This window comes from Symphalangus syndactylus, chromosome 20 (assembly GCF_028878055.3).
Source record: "Symphalangus syndactylus isolate Jambi chromosome 20, NHGRI_mSymSyn1-v2.1_pri, whole genome shotgun sequence".
Classification (NCBI taxonomy): Eukaryota; Metazoa; Chordata; class Mammalia; order Primates; family Hylobatidae; genus Symphalangus; species Symphalangus syndactylus.
In genome coordinates, this window is record NC_072442.2 from 22,492,431 (window position 1) to 22,507,954 (window position 15,524).

General features: G+C 42.5%; 1 protein-coding gene and 1 non-coding gene across 4 annotated transcripts in view; both read right to left on the minus strand.

Moving 5' to 3' along the window:
* Nucleotides 1–15,524, minus strand: part of RFFL (ring finger and FYVE like domain containing E3 ubiquitin protein ligase) — a 76,067-nt gene that overhangs the window by 40,783 nt on the left and 19,760 nt on the right. The window lies entirely within an intron of this gene.
* On the minus strand, nucleotides 776–882 carry LOC129470864 (small nucleolar RNA U13). The gene has a single exon (XR_008653384.1). It is a non-coding gene; the product is annotated as a small nucleolar RNA U13 (small nucleolar RNA).

The following is a 15,524-nucleotide window of genomic DNA, read 5'->3' on the forward strand; positions in this document are numbered from 1 at the left end:
TCATTTGTAAATTGAAGATAATTGTACCTACTTTGCAGGAGGATCACTGGGACAATAAAATGCCCTACTGTATGCAAAGTACTTAATACAATACCAGGCATTATGGGAAACAATAATCTTTTTTGTAACTGTATTCTCCCCCACAAACCATGCTATGTTATAAATCCATGCTCACCAAGCAAGCTTGATATTATTAAATTTGATTGCCAGATCTCTTGATATTGAAAAGCAATTATCCTAACAAATTCCAGAATCCTGTTAACGGAAAAGGAATCCTTCATTCTAAAATAATAATTTGGCGTTCCATTCTGAGCTCAATCTCTCAAGTCTGAATACAATCCTGTCTTCAAGACTAATTATTTCCAGGTTCTCCACAAAATACATTTTATGACCCAAGACTAGACTGACGACACAGTGACCAAAATCCTGAGGGGTCATCCTGAGAAGCTAGAATGGCATCACCCTGGCCAGCCCTACCTAATGCCACCCTCACTCTACAAGCTAACTTGTATAACACTTTCCCATATTTCTCCACCTTCCACCCCTCTCATACCCTTCAATCAAGCACTATAATGAAGCATTTTACCTTCCTCTCTAACCGTGTAGAGGTCAAATATACCATCTTATCCATTTTTGCATTTTCCTCCATTTCCCAATATAACTTGCATCAAAAGAACCACAATAAATATTTACTGTAAAACACAATTTTGCTTAACAACACAAGCCATTGCATTCCAGCATTCCCACAAGCTGAGGCCTCTTTCTATTTTTCCCACATCAGATGGGTAATGCACTGACTTTGTAGTAACAAGGCTTGAGGGAGGCACATCTCATACATGTGCATGAAAATCCAATCATTACACTTATGAACAACAAAATAATCCCCTTTCTAATTTACTGAACTCTTACTCTATCCTTTTCTTCCCCTCTCCTCCCTTCCCCTCCCCCACCTCTCCATTCCTAAACTGCCAGATTATTATAGAAAAATCAGAAGACTTTATTTAACTGGGTTGCTAACAAATTCATACAGCTGGGGCTAAGCCATCACTGGGCTCTAAAAACCTTTCACTCCTCTCTAGCTGATGTCCTGATAGGACTTTCCAAAGAGCAGTGTCATGCAAGGTTTAGGAGCATGGGGCCTGGGTCAGACAGAACTCATAGTCTTCTTTCTGTGTGACCTGTTAAGGTGATTAATTCCCTAAGCGTCATTTTTCTCATCTGTAAAATGAAGTACCTAAATGAGGTCATTCACACAAATCCTTAACACTAGCACAGTGACAGGCTTAGAGTAGGTGCTTAGTAAATACGGACCCAACGGCTTTTTTCTTTTCTTTTTTGAGACGGAGTCTTGCTCTGTTGCCCAGGCTGGAGTGCAGTGGTGCGATCTCGGCTCACTGCAAGCTCCGCCTCCCGGGTTCACGCCATTCTCCTGCCTCAGCCTCCTGAGTAGCTGGGACTGCGGGTGCCCGCCAGCACGCCTGGCCAATTTTTTGTATTTTTAGTAGAGACGGGGTTTCACCGTGTTAGCCAGGATGGTCTCGATCTCCTGACCTCGTAATCCACTCGCCTCGGCCTCCCAAAGTGCTGGGATTACAGGCGTGAGCCACGGCACCCGGCCAATGGTCACCAATGATCTTCTGATGGATAAATGTGTGACTCTTTCCTACGTCCTCAACCTTCATGACTCCCTGCAGCCCCGTACACCCAAAACCTACCCAAATTCTTCCTTATGAAGCTGTCCTCAGAGGGTTACCAAGAACTATGGACAGAAATATAACTTTAATTAAACATTAGGCCAGGTAAGATGGCTCACCTGTAATGCCAGCACTTTGGGAGGCCGAGGTGGGCGGATCACCTGAGGTCAGGAGTTCAAGACCAGCCTGGCCAAAACGGTGAAAACCCTTCTCTACCAAAAATACAAAATTAGCCAGGTGTGGTGACACACACCTGTAGTCCAGCTACGTAGGAGGCTGAGGCAGGAGAATCACTTGAACCTGGGAGGCAGAGGTTGCAGTGAGCCAAGATCATGCCATTGCCCTCCAGCCTGGGCCACAAGAGCAAAACTCCATCTCAAAAAAACAAAAACAACAAAAAAAAAAAACATTAATCAGGCTGGACTTTGACACATTTCCTTGCAACCGAAAGTCACACAGCACTAGACACTGACCATTTGCATCCCTATTGTTTCTAAAGATAGTATCTCTGACATTAGAAGCATAAGGCTTTTTTTTTTAAGAATTGCTTGAGATATTTTTCAGATCCCAAATTCTGGTAAAACAGCTGATGCCAACCAGTTTGAAGACCCTCAGAGAGAAACAAAATCAGCATAATACAGTTTTTTCATCTCCGGGTCCCATTACTTCACCTTTCTCTCTCTGACCACCCAACAATCTCCACATTCCAGCCCACTCCAAAATCCTTAAATACCCTAGCTCCAAACTCCTCAGGAGGATAGATTTGCAGTTCCCTCTCATCTCCTCATTCTGCAGCCCTACAATTAAACCCCGCCCCCAGGTCTTGGGTATTGACTTGACACACATCAGGCAACACACTTACTCTGGATACACTTGAATTCCCCTTACAGACTCCTTCTCCCACATTGGCTCCCACTGCAAGCGCAGTAGCCTGACTTACCTTTGACATCAATGACCACTCTTGCTCCCTTATTTTCCTTCCCTGGTTCCTCCTTTTGCCCCATACATAGGCCCTAGTGTTCTGTACTCCTTATTCTTCCTTCTTCCTTTCCTTCTCTAGTGAATTTTACTTCCACTTTTTTTTTTTTTTTGAGACAAAGTTTTGCTCTGTTGCCCAGGCTGGAATGCAGTGGCATGATCTCGGCTCACCACAACCTCCGCCTCCTGGGTTCAAATGATTCTCCTGCCTCAGCCTCCTGAGTAGCTGGGATTACAGGCATGCACCACCACGCCTGGCTAATTTTGTATTTTTAGTAGAGACGGGATTTCTCCATGTTGGTCAGGCTGGTCTCGAACTGCTGACCCTCAGGTGATCTGCCTACTTCAGCCTCCCAAAGTGCTGGGATTACAGGCATGAGCCACCACGCCCAGCCTGGTTCTACTTTTTAAATGCATCCTGCAACTATCCCGTTCTATGTCCACTGCCATACCCTGCCCTATCTGCCATGATCCTTCTCAAGAAGGGAGACAAACACTTCCTTACTGGTCCCTTCTTTGTGACTCTCTATTCTCTACACAGTAACCAGGGTAACCTTTTATTTAGAAAAAGAATCTCTGCTTGTCACTTTCTGTTTTAAGCCTTCAATGGTGTCCCACCACCCTTTTTATTGAGACAGAGTTTTCACTCTTGTTACCCAGGCTGGAGTACAGTGGTGCAACCTCAGCTCACTGCAACATCCACCTCCCCGGTTCCAACAATTCTCCTGCCTCAGCCTCCCGAGTAGCAGGGATTACAGGCATAAGCCACCATGCCTGGCTAAAATTTTTTGTATTTTTAGTAGAGATGGGGTTTCACCACATTGGCCAGGCTGGTCTTGAACTCCTGACCTCAGGTGATCCCCTACCTCAGCCTCCCAAAGTGCTAGGATTACAGGTGTGAGCGACCATGCCCAGCCCCACCACACTTTTGAGTGAAGGCTAGACTCACTATCTAGCCCACAAAGTCCCCATGTGATGTGGGCTCTGCCTGCCTCTCCCACTTTACCTCATGCAGCTCTCCCACTTCACTCACCTCGCTCTGTCCTTCGGTCACCTTCCTTCAATTCCTCAAAAATTATAAATTATTTATTGCCCCAGGGCCTACAAACTTGGGTTCCTTTTCTAAGCTGAAACATTCTCCCTAGCTCTTTTCACAAGACTGGCTCCTTCTCAGACTGCAGTTCACCTTCCCTATAACATAGCTGTCTGGCACACAGTAGGAGCTTACCAGGTATTTGTGAAAGGAACAGACTTCACATTCTCCAGTCAGGTAACTCCCAAAAGTGAATATCTGGAATCAATCTCACCCTTCAGATCAGTGCTTCATTTCTAAATGCCTGCTAAATTTCCACACCGCAAATTTAGCATACCAGATATAAACCAACTCTTCCATTTTCCCAAACCAGTTTCTCCAGTTTTCTGAAATTACATGAGCAATATGATCCACAGTTTCCACTTCAGAACAATAAATTTCTCATTCATTTGCTCCACCTGTCCAAAATTCCAATCACCTTTAAAACTAAATTCACATATCACTTCATTCATTCATGCATTCAATCAACCACTTATTCATTCAACAAGTACTTACTGAGTGCCTTTTATGAGGCAGACACTATGTTAGATACTCGAAAGCAAAGCAGATGTGTTTTTGTCTATTATACATCAAACAATCATATAAATATTGAATTATGAACTAAAAAAAAGTAATGAAGGAAAAATGCCAGAAAACATGAGAAAAAAATGAGAGGCATCAAGAAACACTGTTCTGATGATGGGCTGATTTAATGAAATATAATTTACACTAGGCAGACTGGAAGGAAGAGCATGCTAGATAGAGGATTCAATCAAGTCCTAGAAGCAGGAGAGATGAGATCGATCTCAATGTACGTATCATCTTGCCTTACATATTATACCTATCTGTCCCCCCCACCATACTCATTTTACTGATAGTTACCTGAAAGAAAGGACACAGTGTCTCTTATGTGCCAACACAACACCCCCAGGAGATACTGAGTCACTGGTCTGGTACCTAGGAGCTTATGCTTGTAAAAAGTTCCCAGATGACTCTATATGCAGCCAATTTTGTAAATCATATGCCCAAACTACCCATTTAAATAAACATATATTGATTATTCTCTCATGAAAAATCTCTAAGGTCAGTGTGGTAAATTGTATCTAAAATTGGTGGTAGGCTGGGTGCAGTGGCTCACGCCTGTAATCCCAGCACTTTGGGAGGCCAAGGCAGGCAGATCATGAGGTCAGGAGTTCGAGACCAGCCTGACCAACGTGGTGAAACCCCGTATCAACTAAAAATACAAAAATTAGCCGGGCGTGGTGGCAAGCAACTGTAATCCCAGCTACTCAGGAGGCTGAGGCAAGAGAATCACTTGAACCCGGGAGGCAAAGGTTGCAGTGAGCCGAGATCACGCCACTGCACTCCAGCCTGGGTGACAGAGCGAGACTCTGTTTCAAAACATTAAAATAAATAAAAAATAAAATAAAATAAAATAAAGTTGGTAGTAATAATCCCAACCACACTGCATGTCCTTTTGCAATGTGATTTTTACCCTCTATCCTTTAGAGGTGAAGTCAATGTCCCCTCCTCTTGTATCTGGACTATAATTGTGACTTACTCTGACAAAAAGAATGGGGCAAAAGTGATGATGTATGACTGCCAGGCCTAGGTCTTAAGAGATCCTACAGCTTCCATTATGGCCCAGCCACCATGTAAAAGGAGCTTGAGCTATAATTTTTTTTTTTTTTTTTTTTGAGACGGTCTTGCTCTGTCACCCAGGTTGGAGTGCAATGGCACAATCTTGGCTCACTGCAACCTCCGCCTGCTGTGTTCAAGCAAATCTCCTGCCTCGGCCTCCCAAGTAGGTGGGATTATAGGTGCCCACCACCACGCCCAGCTAATTTTTGTATTTTTAGTAGAGACGGGGTTTCACCATGTTGGTCAGGCTGGTCTGGAACTCCCGACCTCAGGTGATCCACTCACCTCAGCCTCCCAAAGTGCTGATATTACAGGCATGAGCCACCACGCTCGGCCATTCGATATAGATTTATGAGTGATGACAGACCAAGAAAGAGAACTCACAGAGAACCAAGATATCCCAGCCACCAGCTAGCTCCAAATGTACAGACATGTGCAGCCATCTTGGATCCTCCAGCTCAATCAGCATCATATGGGGCAAAAAAATATGTCCTCCTTTCCTGAATTACTAACCCACAAAATCATAGGCAATAAAATGGTTGTCATGTTATGCCACCAAAAGTCTTCGGGTAATTTGTCACACAATAGACAACTGAGTCAGAAATTCAACACTCTCTTGGGCAATCATTCAAACATTTCCCCACTTTGATGATCAAAAAACTCTTTCTTGTATTCATCAAAATTGCTCCTCCTTCAATTTAAGACCATTTCCTCTTAAATCTTTGAAGTTCATGAAGAATAATTAATAAAAATCCCCCTGGCAAAAACTATTCTTGTATTTGAAGATGAAAATGAAGTTATCCCTTAGCTTTTCCTTCTCTAGGCTAAAATCTTTCCCCCCTTTTTAAAACTTATAATGATAAGACCTATTTTTCAACCTTTTAATCATTTTAATTATCCTCTCAAGTATGAGAGACCCAAAATTGAACACCATATGCCAATATCTAACAGAGATTATTTCCTGGCTCTAATGGTTCATCTTTTTATAATGGAATTTCTCATAGTCCCAAATATGGCATTTTAGCACTCCAAAAGTTGTGAAGTGATCTAAAAAGTTAATTACTTACTATAACTATAAAAGGTTTTCTGCTCTTAACACTCAGGTTACTCCATTTTGGGATGACTGCTTTCACTCACCAGCCTGGTTTGACACTCCACCAGAGCAGCAGATTTTCACAACTTCCAGATATTTGAAGTATAATTGAAAAACTTGAGAGGTTGGAGTGGGCACACCATTAATTTCAATCAAGGTTTCTAACCACAACCAGGGCCTTCTCATAGGTCAGGCAGGTTCAGAGTACCTCCTCCTCCTACCTTGATGATAAAGTGGCCTTGTAAAAGGCAAGACCGTTAGCACTTGCCTATCGAGCAAAGGCACCATTTCTGTGGAACCTGATAGAGTATATTTAACTACTATATTAAGAGACAAACCAGTTGCTTAATGCAGTGTAAGAACCATGTTTTCTCTCTGAGTCTTACCTGAATGTATATATGCTTTGGTATCAGACTAGCTTTATAATCACTGGTAAAATAGGGATAATAAATAAAGCCTACCCAACACAAATAAAACCCTATGAGGGAAATAATTTTGTAAAACACCATAAAAATGTTGAGATATTGCGGGACTAGATCTCAGCAAACCCTTTAAATCTTCAAATTAACTTTGAATGATTACTTGATGGTTGCAGGTAACGCATACAAAATAAGCAGCCATGGGCTCATGTTCATCAAATAAGAATGAAAAACCATGCCATCTAACAAAAAAGCTTATGGATTTTCTAATATTGCAAAGAATAACGGTTTGACTCTGGAGATCCACGTCAGCCACTCTCTCTGATGGTGCCAAGCTCTAGTACAGCGACACCAAGTTCAGTCAAGGAACTTCCATCAACAGTCTAGTGGAAGAGACAGACAGTGCTGCCTGTCAGAAAAGACAGAGAGGTCAGAGAAGATGCATATATGAATTAAGTGTCCTGAGGGATGAGTATCTTGCCAGTTAGAGAAGGGAGAGTCCATTGGGAAAAGGCAGAGTCCTAAAAGACATGGTATATCCACGGAATGTTAAAATGAGAAGTTCAGTGAAGCTGGAGAGGAGAGAAATGGCCAGGGGAGAGGAAGATAAGATGGTTAACAGCAACGTGTAGGAAAGAATCCAACTGTGAAAGCTTTTAGAAGTCAAGCTAAGTGGAAAACAGGGAACAAATGGCACCTTAAATGAAAAGATTAGATGTTGACTTTAAAAAGATAACATGGGCAACAATATGGAGAAGATAGGAGCAAGGAAAGACTTATGGAGGAGTGGCCATTTGATAAGGGTCTGAACTAGGAGTTACAAACTCAAATTCCTAGAGGCAATGCAGGTAAAACACTAAGCCTTCAGTGTGTAAGATGTCAGAAAATGGTGGTATCTGTAATCTTTGAAGAGTACAGGCTCTCTCTCTGATGGTGCCTAAAAGTATTCACACACAAAATTTTAAGCCCTTAGGCTGATTGATTTTTGGGATGGAGTCTCCTTCTGTGCCTAGGCTGGAGTTCAGTGGCACAATCTCCGCTCACTGAAACCTCCGCCTCCTGGGTGCAAGGAATTCTCTTTTCTCAGCCTCCTGGGTAGCTGGTACCACGGGGACTGGCTACCATGCGTGGCGCGCTTTTTTTTTTTTTTTAATAGAGACGGGGTTTCACCATGTTGGCCAGGATGGTCTCAAACTCTCTTTTTTTTTATATGGAGTCTCACTGCTGCTCAGGCTGGAGTGCAGTAGTGTGATCCTCGCTCACTGCAACCTCCACCTCCTGTGTTCAAGTGATTCTCCTGCTTCAGCATCCTGAGTAACTGGGATTACAGGCATGTGCCACCATGCCCAGCTAATTTTTTGTTTTTAGTAGAGATGGGGTTTCACCATGTTAGCCAGGCTGGTCTCAAACTCCTGACCTCAGGTGATCTGCCCAACTCGGCCTCCCAAAGTGCTGGGATTACAGGTGTGAGCCACTACACCCAGTCTGACTTTAAATGTCTAGTTTTGACCTCTGGTAAATTAAGGCAATGTCAGTGGGAATGAAGAAAAGCCACACATCAAGCAGTACTCCAATAAAATCAACAGGGTTTAGCACATTTAAAGATATGAGCATAAAAAGAATGAACAAAGCCGGGCGTGGTGGCTCACGCCTGTAATCCCAGCACTTTGGGAGGCCAAGGCAGGTGGATCACGAGGTCAAGAGATCGAGACCATTCTGGCCAACATGGTGAAACCCTGTCTGTACTAAAAATACAAAATTAGCTGGGCGTGGTGGCACGTGCCTGTAGTCCCAGCTACTCGGGAGGCTAAGGCAGGAGAGTCGCTTGAACCAGGGAGGCAGAGGTTGCAGTGAGCTAAGATCGCACCACTGCACTGCAGCCTGGGCGACAGAGCAAGACTCCTCTGTCTCAGGAAGAAAAAAAAAAAAGAGTTGATAAGAGGATCAGAGTTGAGAAAGTACAGTGCAGGCTCTTGCTCATTCTACCCTTACTGAGAACCTACTATGTGCAACGTACCATCGATACAATTCTAACAAAGCCAACCCTGATTCTCAATACATACTATGACTGGAGTAAATACCAGGTTCTCCTGAGTACTCAACCCTGGTAAGTAAGAAGAGGCTTCGTGGAAGAGGTGACTTCTAGGCTGAAACCAGTTGGCCAGATTAAGCTTGGGGAAGGTGTGTAAAAGAAGGCTTATATGTGCTAAGGTCTGAGGTGAAAGAGAACGTGGGCAATTTCTTGGAATTATAAGGAGCAGAAATGTAATTTGGAGGGTGACGACTACCTAGAGATATCATAGTCTGATTAGGTGAAGGACTCAAAAGTTTGGAGATGAAAAGCAGGAGGGAGATAGAGTAGTAGCCTAGTAGAATTAGAGATGAGGGAGGTTCTTCCTATTAATTCAGAAAGGAATATGGGAATAAACTCACTGGTAAGACAGTGTTCTTCACAACTCAATATTTAGTTATTAGGAAGGCAACCAAATACCTTCACTTCTTTTCCTTTAACAATGGCTTAGTTTGACTAAAGTGCAATGGCACAATCTCGGCTGACTGCAACCTCTGCCTCCCGGGTTCAAGTGATGTTTCTCGCAAGACACACACAAAAAAACAAAATACAAGAGCAAATGATGGATAAAGCTGTAAACCTAACGTTTTACTTTTCTAAGATTTATATTATCAGTGGTTTAACTGGACCTAACTCCACATCCAGAACCCAAATGAAAGAAAACTTCTGGCCGGGCGCAGTGGCTCACGCCTATAATTCCAGCACTTTGGAGGCTGAGGAGGGTGGATCACCTGAGCTTGGGAGTTCTAAACCAGCCTGACCAACACGGCAAAACCCTGTCTCTACTAAAAATACAAAATTAGCCGGGCGTGGTGGCGTACATCTATAATCCCAACTACTTGGGAGGCTGAGGCAGGAGAATCACTTGAACCCGGGAGGTGGAGGTTGCGGTGAGCCAAGATCACATTATTGCACTCCAGCTTGGGCAACAAGAGTAAAACTCCGTCTCAAAAAAAAAAAAAACAAAAACAAAAACCTGACTCACTTCTGAAGACAGGATTTTCCCAGTTTCTAATGCAGCTTCATCTAGCTAATTGAAACTTAAGAAAACAGTCTGAGGTTACCTGATTTTGCCAGTTTCAAAACATTGCCACAACAGAAAGCAAGCTGTCTCTAGTTCCTGTGGCTGAGGTCGCTGGAGCCATGTTCAGATGAGATCATCTCAGGAACCAAGAGCAGCGGCTTTCATGTGAAGTGAATGGTGCCGCCTGGGGATGTATCTTTGGTAAGCAAGATTGCAACAGAGCAGGGAGTTTACCCAGGGCAGTGCTGACTCACGCTGGGCAAAACCTGTATTTCCCAAACAACTCAGCCTGAACCAACCGCAATCAACTGCAACCTAGGAAAGAAGAGGCACCTCACTGATTGTTTCAAATCAAGTGCTGATTACTGGGGCCAGGTAAACCTCATTCCCCCACTGCTGGTAACTTGGCCACCTCCAGAGCCCTTACCCAAAAAGTTCCAGTGGCCAGTTTCTAAAATTTCATCTGAGAACAGGCTGGGGCTGGGGCCAACAAGATTACTGAACATAGCAGGTTCGCAGCTCCGAAGATTTCCCCAGGAGGCTGATAAATAAGTCACTTTGCATTTACAAATTAGAACATCTGGGTCAGTGGACTCAGGGAACTTGCCCAGTCATCATTAGCCAGTCAAATCATTAGGGTGAATTTTTGTCAGTTCTAACCAGGCTCATTGTTCTTTTTTCCCACTAGGCCTCCTCTGACCTCTCTATTTCTTTAGACAACTCAAGTTCTCTCATTAAGATAGATGCACTGGAATTTTTTTGTTAATCAGCTGCCACATTCTCTATGCTAAAGCCAAATCATCTACCATCACACCTATTGGATGCACAGGGAATACAGAAGACTATGAAAATCACCTTAACACTTGCTCTGAAAAGAGAAATCCCTAAATTTATGTCAATTCTCATTTATTAGCCTGTTTATTAAAAAAATCAATTCTAGAATGACTGGCTCATCAACAGCTATTAATTATTGAATTTGCCTTGACAGGCTAGAATTGACATTGGTGTTATACAAAAAAAAAAAAAAAAAACACAGATCAAGTCCTTGCTTTCTGTGTGTTTCAATTTGACAAGAGAGAAACTAAAGTTCCTATTAGATCCTTCTGTTTCCTGCTTAAAATGTATAACAGTTCCCCATGGTCATCAGCTATTTCTTAGCAGGGCATTTGAGGCCTCTGCACCTAGCTTTGTTCATCCTTTAAGGTAGGTCTCACATGGCATGAACTCTGGATGTAGCTGCCAACTCAGCTTGTCATTCAATAATGTTAGGTTAATTAAAATGTACATGCAGACAGAATTGGGGTTTAAAAACTATACTACTTAATTTTCTATTCAAGGGGCTAGTTTTAAAAAGTTATTTATCCAACTCACTTAATTCTCTTTAATTACATTATTCCAGTAGGATAGCCACGCTGAGCTTTTATAAGGTATTATAAAATGTTCCGTTTTATTTCCTCCCCTTCAGTGTTTTCCTTTCAGAAAACGGCTTTGTTTAAAGAAGTTTCCCTATAGTACATGTTAATTAGTCCTTTCCAAATGATAAACACATCTTTATAGCAGCTGACAACCATTATCTCTTCAACCACACTTTAAAAAAAATTTCTGTAGTTGATGATAAGTTACAAATTCTAGTATGAAACAACTCTCGAGGTACAGACAAATACGGAACCTCCTTCAGAAAAAAAAAAAATGATTAGAAAAGCTCCTGACCTGTTCTATATTTGTGAACTTTAAATAAGAAAGAGGGCCAGGCACGGTGGTTCACACCTATAATTGCAGCACTTTGGGAGGCCGAGGTGGGCGGATCACCTGAGGTTGGGAGTTCAAGACTAGCCTGACCAACATGGAGAAACCCCCATCTCTACTAAAAATACAAAATTAGCCAGGTGTGGTGGCACATGCCTGTAATCCCAGCTACTCGGGAGGCTGAGGCAGGAGAATCGCTTGAACCCGGGAGGCAGAGGTTGCAGTCAGCCGAGATTGTGCCATTGCACTCTAGCCTGGGCAACAACAGAGCAAAACTTCGTCTTAAAAAAAAAAAAAAAAAAAAATAGAGAAAATCCAGACAGTACTATGCCCAGGAGACAGATACGAACTATATGAAGAGCAGCCTGAAGGCCAAAGGCATGGAACTCCTAACTTGACTAAGAGAAACACCATTGAGAAAGTGAACAGAGCTGCTGCAGCTTATCATTCCCCTCTTTAGGATTCTGATACAGTTTTAACCAACTTCCCCAAATTATAGCCACACTCCATCTAGTTCCTCCTTTTAAAGTGGAAAGGTTGAGGATTACATTTTAGAGCTTAAAAAGGTACTCGTTTGAACTAGTGGTTTCAGGCACTTGAAGTTTTATGAGGTTATATGAAAATTACGAGAATATGAGGCTATGGGAGAAATAATAACTGTGGCTTTCTGATTAAGTTCTTTCAATACATTGTTTTAAAATTAGCCAGGCATGGTGGCATACACCTCTAACCCCAGCTACTCTGGAGGCTGGGGCAGGAGAATCGCTTGAACCCGGGAGACGGAGGTTGCAGAGCCGAGATTGCGCCACTGCAATCCAGCCCAGGCGACAAAAGAAGACTCCATGTCAAAACAAGAAACAACAAAAACAGAAAATACGTTATTTTAAAACTCAAGTAACTTAGCACCCAAAACTATTTATGCTTTTTTTAATAGGGTGGTCCCAACAGATATTTAATGAGTGTGCATGTGTGTGTGTGCCCATTGTTTCATTTGAACAGAAATATGTGATGTCATTGACACCCCAGATTTACTTTCTTTTCTGCAATAGATCTTGACATTATAAACAATAAGCAGGTTTCAAAAGAGAAATTAAAATATCCATTTCTCAGGATTCTGTAGTCTTCCAAATCCACAGAAAATTACCAAATACACACAGAAGATCTGGGAGGATGCACATAGCAGGAAAAGAACTGTAATGGGAATAAAGATCGAATAGCTATGTTTAGCTTTATCCAAATTACCCCCCAAAATTCATGAATTTTTTTACAACAAGCATATATTCAAATATGACTTGGTAGTTTAAAATTCAGTTAAAATTTTAAAGTTTGTATCGCTTACAAACTGCTTTACTCTCTCTTCACACTCTTTCCTCTCAACATCTCCCTTTTATCTACTTCCCTACCCCTAGCATCCTAAATGATACTGCACATTTCTTGTTTTTAACAAAATTAATCTTACTTGTGTCCACATCCTTTTTCTAACTGAGAAGTCAGTGAATGGATAAATGCACATTTCCAGGAATCAGTGCCTGTCTCACCTTGTTGATAATTGGTGATTGCCAAATTCTAATCTTGGTGTTCAGTGACCTTACAACCTTTTTTTTTTTTTTTTAACTACAGAACATACTATTTAAGAAAAACAATATGGTGGCAACCAAACATTTATCATCTAATAAATCACAGAAATTAAACATGAAAAATGAAGTAAACTTTATGATACTCAATGATTAACTCTAGGGGTACTTAAGAATCAACAGGGGTGCCTACTGAAAATGAACATTTCTCATCCCAGTCCCTCAGACACTCTGAATTAGTAGACATGGAGGGAGGCCCCAGAAACTGAATTTTTTTTTTTTTTGAGATGGAATCTCGCTCTCATCGCACAGGCTGGAGTGCAATGGCGCAAATCTCAGCTCACTGCAACCTCCACCTCCTTGGTTAAAGCAATTCTCCTTCCTCAGCCTCCTGAGTAGCTAGGATTATAGGCGTGCGCCACCATATCTGGCTAATTTTTGTATTTTAAGTAGAGACAGGGTTTCGCCATGTTGGCCAGGCTGGTCTTGAACTCCTGACCTCAGGTGATCCACCTGCCTCAGCCTCCCAAAGTGCTAGGATTACAGCATGAGTCACCATGCCTGGCCAAAACTGAGTTTTTAATAAGTATCTCTCTCTTCCAAGCCTTTTTTTTTTTTTTTTTGAGACAGAGTCTTGCTCTATCGCCCAGGTTGGAGTGCAGTGGCACAATCTCTTGGCTCACTGCAACCTCCACCTCCAGGTTCAAGTGATTCTCCTGCCTCAGCCTCTCAAGTAGGTGGGATTACGACACACCACCACACCTGGCTAATTTTTGTATTTTTAGTAGAGATGGAGTTTCACCATGTTGGCCAGGCTGGTCTTGAACTCCTAGCCTCGAGTGATCTGCCCATCTCAGCCTCCCAAAGTGCTGGGATTACAGGTGTGAGCCACTGCGCCTGGCCTTCCAAGCAATTCTGATACAGATGGGCCTTGGATCATGTTCTGAGAAAAAGGACACAGCTATGTTCCCTAAGCACTGTTTAGAGTAAAATGAAAAAAAGTTTTTTCAAAGACCTCCAAGCTGAACAGTAGTCACACTGAGCAGGTCCTAAACATAAGTCCCCTCACCCACAAGAACCACAAAAAATACAAACTGTATTTACTTTGTTGGTTGGGCCATTATTTTCTTCAAGCCTTCAGAGACAATTATCCTAACTACCATTAAGGATTTCACCTGTCACCCACAGTCTTGTTATGCTGAGACATTTTCACACCTGGATGCAATACAAGGGGCTTAATGGAATTTTTATGGCTAAAAATTAAGTTCACTTGACTCAACAGAATTGTCAAATAAAACAAAAGAGAAAAACTCCCCCAAAGGAACAGGTTGAAAGTAGAGGCTTTTGACTTCCTGATGAGCCAATTTTGCCCAGAAATTCAAACCATGGGATGCTATATAGCTCATATGTCTTGACAGTGCCCAAATGTCAACTTATCGCCAGAGTATCAGCCAGTGCAGGCTTACAGTAACATTTAGAAGCACAAACCTGCTGTATAAAATGGCCTCTCCTGGGAGATAGAGGCCGTCACCATGGCAGAGATCATTCCATCTTGGGGCCAGAAGGACCAGGCAGTCCCTTTAATCTTTAACGAGCCACTTTCACACTTAGATACAGGAACTGGCACTGCATGAGGCTCAACCTGCTTCACAGCACTTTGCTGCAAAACAACCCCCCAGTTGTGTGAGGGCATGCTAACCCAGTCTGTCCCCACTGGTGCAGTTACCAGAATCTATTCTATAATGCAATTGTGAGTACTTTATTATCCACTATGGTATAATACTTCATAGCTCATAAAAGGTATCCAATATCAAGGGGCTAGCAACCGGCTACCTCAGGCACAATGAAATACTAGGTTCCTGTATGTCAGTAATTGAAAAAGTAGCAAGCACGCAGGAAAAAAAAGAATCCAGAGGGGTCAGGACCCAGCCTGAGGACCTGATGACAAGACTGGGACAAAGGAAGTCAGCAAGAAGTCAGCGACGTGACCAAACTGCTATCTTGGGCAGCTCATTTCAGAAACCCAGCAACAGAAATCTTGGAACCATTTGATGGGTATAATTTTCTATATAAGGCTATTTCTTAGTTTTCTGTTTTTTTTTCCCTGAGCAGCTAATACAGTAGAAGGGCAGGGAAAAGACCCCTGTCATCAAACTCCATCACCTAAACTCTAATAGCTTCATAATGAAGTGACTTAGCAGGCTCATGTCCT